General features: G+C 44.0%; 1 pseudogene; it reads left to right on the forward strand.

Moving 5' to 3' along the window:
• Window positions 1–1,661: 1,661 nt before the first annotated feature.
• Window positions 1,662–6,308, forward strand: LOC129408328 (protein NLRC3-like; annotated as a pseudogene).
• Window positions 6,309–6,812: the final 504 nt, after the last annotated feature.

Raw genomic sequence — 6,812 nt, forward strand, 5'->3', positions numbered from 1 at the left:
GCGTTTCCGCGATGCACGTATCGAGGCTCGCTTCATTTAGGGGAGAAGCTGAAAATGATGACGTCCGAAGCCTCGCTGCCCGGCTGTACCACGTGACCGATTCAAGAAGTGGTTCAGATTTTGCTGCGATTTCCATTTTCATCATTTTCAAATAATCATTTTCCATGCTGCCAGTATATAGATACACAGTTCACTGCATCACTATAATATACATGTTTCCATACTTCTTTATTTTGCTGACAGTATTAGTCACAGGCTTTCTGCAAAATGTCACACACTTCAAATTCATGTCAACTGATATTTTTGTGTCCAGTAGACGTCCTGCTAGAGCAAATGAAGCTTCAAGAAGCTTTGCACTAGAGTGAACCAATTGGATGAAAGGCTTCAATGCGTCATGAAGCTTCATTTGCCCATCACTACTAAATATGTATATATATTTTTTTAATTAGTGCTATGTTAACTTAGATTTAACACCATTTCCTGTTTTAACTGAACTTAAAAAATTAATGTTCCGGGTTAATTTACTCACCGGGAGTGTCTCTGTTTTCCCTCACATTCCTTGGTTTGGTTTGTGCACCTGGGCCTAATTAAATTTGTGAGACACACCTGTTTACCTGATTTTCCTGCTGCCATCTACTGGACAGACTAAAAATAACCTCATCAACAAATAAAAAGAGGGAGGGGAGAAGAGGGGAGGAGAGGAGAGGAGAAAGGAGAGAGGAGAGGAGAGAGGATGAGAGAGGAGAGGTGAGAGGAGAGAGGAGAGGAGAGGAGAGAGAGAGGAGAGGAGAGAGAGAGAGAGGAGAGAGGAGAGGAGAGGAGAGGAGAGAGAGAGGAGAGGAGAGAGAGAGGAGAGGAGAGAGGAGAGGAGAGAGAGAGAGAGAGGAGAGAGGAGAGGAGAGGAGAGGAGAGAGAGAGGTGAGAGGAGAGAGAGAGGAGAGGAGAGAGAGAGAGAGAGAGAGGAGAGAGAGGAGAGGAGAGAGAGGAGAGGAGAGGAGATGAGAGGAGAGGAGAGAGGATGAGAGAGGAGAGGAGAGAGGAGAGGTGAGAGGAGAGGAGAGAGAGAGAGAGAGAGGAGAGGAGAGAGAGAGAGAGAGGGCTCAGGAGTGGAGGTGAAGACTTGGAGCAGAGGGGTTGGGCTTTTTGAATTGACACTCATAACACTCAGAACAAAATCTATAACTTCTTTTACCTGAAATAAGTCATAGTTTGGTGCTTCGATTGTTGATTCTGAAAAAATCTGCTCTGTTTCTCAGTCCTTTATGTAGATTTTTCTCCTTCTTTATGTGTAAGCAGCCATGTTTGTTTTAGACGTGAACGGAGCATGCTTCTCTCTGATTGGTTAATCCACCTGTCAATCACACCTCTGAAATCAGGGAGACAGGACACAGCTCCAGATCCACTCGTCTTTGTAAAGTTTTTTAAAGTGTGTGGTTGTGTCTGGACAGGTAAAAGGATGTCTGGAGCACCTGGAGAAGAGGCCAATGCATTCTGTTCAAACTGTTCCATATTATAAGTTCTCAATAACAGGAGAGAGCGGTGAGCCCATGGCACAGCCGCATCTTTGTGATACTTACATTTCTACTCAAGTTCTAAAGACAAAACTAACAATGACCTGCAAGTTAAACTTCAGGAAATCAAAGCTGACTGTAACAAAGTCTTGTAAGTAATAACATAAGATCTTTTCTCTCCACACACAGATCCACAGCCTCAGAGTTCAGTGCTGTGTCCATGAAGAGTGACCTGTCTAAAGATTTACCTCCAGTCTTCAGTCTTAAACCTGCTGCTTCAGACTCACTGTGAGGACTAATCTAAATAATACAATTCATCCAAGACTTGATCAGTTTAAAACAAATGAGTTCAATGTTTTTGTCCACAGAGAAAAGTCACTACGAGACTCCAGGCCCAGGACTCAACACACTGACAGGACCAAAGAAAAGCAGGTCCACAGCACGACACAAGGTTGGTCTATATTACTATATTACACTGTTTATGAAGACACACAAAACACATGTTACTTTATACATCTGCGCTCCTCTCACAGCAGGTGAAGAGCTCCAGAAGGTTCTGCAGGACCATAAGCTGAGCCTGAGCAGCAGATGTGGGAGTGTGACAGAGGGAACTGAAGGAGCAGGAAGTAGAACTCCTCTGAACAGCATCTACACTGAGCTGTACATCACAGAGGGCCTCAGTGAAGAGACCAGAGACCAACATGAGGAGAGGAGGCTGGAGGAACTCTCCAAGAAGACTCTGTCCAAGAAGACTCTCTCCAAGAAGACTCTCTCCAAGAAGACTCTGTCCAAGAAGACTGTCCAGGAAACCTCCATCAGGTGTCAGGACATCTTTAAAGCACTGCCCACTGAGGAGCAGCAGGGGGCGCCACAGCAGGAGGAGCAGAAGAAGCAGAGGTCCATCAGAGCGGTGCTGACCTGCGGCGTGGCTGGAGTGGGGAAGACCTTCTCAGTCCTGAAGTTCTCTCTGGACTGGGCCCAGGGCTCAGAGAACCAGGAGCTGGACCTGGTGCTGCCGCTGTCCTTCAGAGAGCTGAACCTGGTCAGAGGGGGGCGCTACAGTCTGATGGAGCTGATACAAGTGTTCCATCCAGCGCTGGCAAAACAGGTGACTCTCCTTTATCTGCTCTTCTACTTCAGTTTAGTTCAGAGGATTGAGTTTGAACGACACCACAGCAGTGTTTGGTAAATATACAGGATTTAAATGAGGTCAAACTTCATCTGTGTAAAGACTAAAGATTCTGTGAATCATAAATGTGTCCAAGTGGATCATGAGAGTGTCATTTTTAGAAGGTATTTGAGTCAAATCCTTTGTGTGTGAGTTTGTGTGTTTCCATGTGTGGATAAACCTGATCACACTGAAATGTCTCCTCTTGTTCATGTTCTTGTTGTGTCCACAGACGCTCACAGCACACACTCTGTCCGTCTCTAAACTCCTGTTCATCTTCGACGGCCTCGACGAGAGCAGACTGTCTCTGGACTTTCACTGTGAGGTCATCTCTGAGGTCACACAGAGGTCAGAGGTCAGCGTGCTGTTAGTGAACCTCATCAAAGGCACTCTGCTTCCTACTGCCCTTATATGGATCACCTCCAGACCAGCAGCAGCCAATCAGATCCCAGCGCAGTGTGTGCACAGGGTGACAGAGGTCAGGGGCTTCATCACTGACCATCAGAAGGAGCAGTACTTCAGGAAGAGGTTCACAGATGAAGAGCAGTGTAAGACAGTCCTGTCCCACATCAGAACCTCCCGCAGCCTCCACAACATGTGCCAGATCCCAGTCTTCTGCTGGATCACAGCCACGGTCCTGGACCACATGTTGAGAACCAATCAGAGCGGAGCGCTGCCCCAGACACTCAGCGACATGTACGCCCACTTCCTGTTGGTGCAGACCAAGAGGAAGAGGAAGTATCAGCCGAGATCTCAGCCGAGACCAGAGGAAAACCAACCAAGATCTGAGGCCGGTCCAGAAACAAAGAGAATGAGACTTATGCCAGAGGCACAGACAGAGCTGCTGCAGGAGCAGAGGCCAGAGACAACACTGGTGCTGACAGAGACAGAAGCAGACGTCCTCCTGAAGCTGGGCAGACTGGCCTTTGAACATCTGCAGGAAGGAAACATCATGTTTTACCAGGAAGACCTGGAGCAGGTGGGTCTGGACCTGACCGAGGCCTCGGTCTACTCAGGACTCTGTACAGAGATCTTCAAACGAGAGAGTGTCCTCTTCAACAAATCAGTCTACTGCTTCATCCACCTGAGCGTCCAGGAGTTTATGGCAGCGATTTACCTGCTCCACTGCTTTAGAAGTGACACACGTGTCGTTCAGAGGTTTCTTGGTGAAAAAGACAAATCTAATATTAAGTGCAAGTGAGTTTCTCAAACGATCTCTTGTTAAATCCCTGAGGAGTTCAAACGGCCGCCTGGACCTGTTTGTGCGCTTCCTTCATGGCCTCAGTCTGGACTCCAACCAGAAGCTTTTAGGACGTCTGCTGAGTCCAGTAAACCAATCAGAAATCACCAAAGTCATTCAAAACCTGAAAGAGATGAGCTCAGAGGAAAGTCTCTCCAGACCAAAGCATCAACATCTTCCACTGTCTGATGGAAATGAAGGACCAGTCGTTCCTGCAGCAGATCCAGGACCTCCTGAAGTCTAGAGGAGAATCACAGGAGGAACTGTCTGAGTTCCAGTGCTCGGCTCTGGCCTACATGCTGCAGATGTCAGAGCAGGTCCTGGAGGAACTGGACCTACAGAAGTACAACACGTCTGATGGGGGTCAACAGAGACTGATCCCAGCGGTGAGGAACTGCAGGAAGGCTCGGTCAGTCCTCACTCACAAACAGCAGCTTCACAGACCTGTGTTAGGACTAAACAAACACATTTAAATTAAACATCTGCTTACAGGTTTGTTAACTGTGGACTCTCAGAGATTCACTGTGAAGTGGTGGCCTCAGCGCTGAAGTCCAGCCCCTCCCATCTAAAAGAGCTGGATCTGAGTCTGAGAATGACCTGAGTGACTCATCAGTGTCTGTGCTGTGTGCTGGACTACAGAGTCCTCACTGTGAACTCTCCACTCTCCGGTCAGTCTCCTCTGTTTCAACACAAAGTAAACTATTAAACACACTGTTAGTGTTTAGTGGGAATATTATTTAAATGGTCATTATATTTTTTTCTCATTAAGAGTTACAAGGTTTTAACTTAAGTTGTTTTTGAGAAATGAGTTGAAGCTGTGAGGACTTGGTGAATGACAAATAGTGTGTTAACAATGGAGAAAAACTGTCATATAAGATGTTTAACCACATCATGTGTTCTTTATTCAGATTGAAGTGCTGTGATTTGTCAGAGAAGATCTGCTCCTCTTTGGTCTCAGCTCTGAAGTCCAACCCCTCACACCTCAAACATCTGGACTTAAGTGATAACACAAACCTGTGTGATTCAGGAGTGTTTCATCTGTGTGGTTTTCTGCAGAGTCCAGACTGTCGCCTGGAGACTCTCGGGTCAGTTCACTGTCTCTTACTTGTGTCATGTTTCAGAGTTTCACTAAAGAGCTCGACTATAATAAGCTCTAGTATTTACTCTGTACTTGGAGTCAGAGGTGGCCAATAATTAATTACACTTAAATGTAAGTACACTGTCACTTTTCTGGTGGGTTTTGTGTCCTGTTTGTCTCCATGGAGATGCTTTTGTGTTGACAGGAAAGGGCCAGACCCTCCACCAGAAAAGTGACATTTTAATATTCTATATTCTAAGGAAAGTGTTGTTGATTTAAATGTTATTAAGCCCAGAAAATATTGACATGTTAATAATGTATTTAATTATTCACAATGTCTCTATAAACACAGTCTAAATTTGTATGAACTTAAACCACATCATGTTTTCTTTATTCAGATTGGACAACTGTGGTTTGTCAGAGAAGAGCTGCTCCTCTTTGGTCTCAGCTCTGAAGTCCAACCCCTCACACCTCAGACAACTGGACCTGGGTGATAACAACCTGTTTGGTTCAGGAGTGTTTCATCTGTGTGGTTTTCTGCAGAGTCCAGACTGTCGCCTGGAGACTCTGGGGTCAGTTCACTGTCTCTTACTTGTGTCATGTTTCAGAGTTTCACAGAAGAGCTAGACTATAATAAGCTCTAGTATTTACTCTGTACTTGGAGTCAGAGGTGGTAGAGAAGACTGGATTTTCTTGAGTGTGTGAGTGAGTGTGTAAAGTATGGAGCTGGTATCTTCTGCACATGTAAAAGAGCTCCTGGGTCAATGGTGACAATTGCTCAGTTATGTTCAGTTTGGGCTTCAATATCCATATTTACTACAAACTAAACGTAAACAATGATATAACAAAACTCATGAAGAAGTCAAAGATGACATGAAAACAAATGTGCTGTTGATTTATTTGACATTAAATCCAGAAAAGACTTTACAACATACTCAGTAATGCTTTTCATATGTGTCTATTATTATTAATGCTCTACTGCCATGTCTTTATTTTATGTCTCTAGAAACATACTCTATATTTCTATATTTCTATATTTCTATGGACGTTAACCACTTCATGTTTTCTTTACTCAGATGTGTTCAAGGTTTTAACTGAAGTTGTTTTTGAGAAATGAGTTGAAGCTGTGAGGACTTGGTGAATGACAAATAGTGTGTTAACAATGGAGAAAAACTGTCATATAAGATGTTTAACCACATCATGTTTTCTTTATTCAGATTGTGGGACTGTGGTTTGTCAGAGAAGAGCTGCTCCTCTTTGGTCTCAGCTCTGAAGTCCAACCCCTCACACCTCAAACATCTGGACTTAAGTTTTAACACAAACCTGTGTGATTCAGGAGTGTTTCATCTGTGTGGTTTTCTGCAGAGTCCAGACTGTCGCCTGGAGACTCTCAGGTCAGTTCACTGTCTCTTACTTGTGTCATGTTTCAGAGTTTCACTAAAGAGCTCGACTATAATAAGCTCTAGTATTTACTCTGTACTTGGAGTCAGAGGTGGTAGAGTCGACTAGAATTGTAAAAGTACTTTTACTTTTACTTCATGTTACTCAATTAGAAGAAAAAAGTTGAACTTCAAAAATAACTGTAGTGAGAGTGAACATATTTGAGGAGAACTGTCCTTCAGTGAGTGTAACTGAGGAATTGTCTGGATACATTTACATTTATAATTTGACGTTAATATAATTGGAAAAGGACGCAGCTACTGATTATTTTAGTAACTGAGTAATCTATTCATTATTTACTTTTATTTTTTCGTTTTTTAAGTTTCGTAGTTTGTGCTTAAAGTAACACATTTCATTCTTAAGTACACATCAGTT

This window comes from Boleophthalmus pectinirostris, unplaced genomic scaffold (genome assembly GCF_026225935.1).
Source record: "Boleophthalmus pectinirostris isolate CB_2022bp ecotype Guang Dong unplaced genomic scaffold, ASM2622593v1 HiC_scaffold_16, whole genome shotgun sequence".
Taxonomy (NCBI): Eukaryota; Metazoa; Chordata; class Actinopteri; order Gobiiformes; family Gobiidae; genus Boleophthalmus; species Boleophthalmus pectinirostris.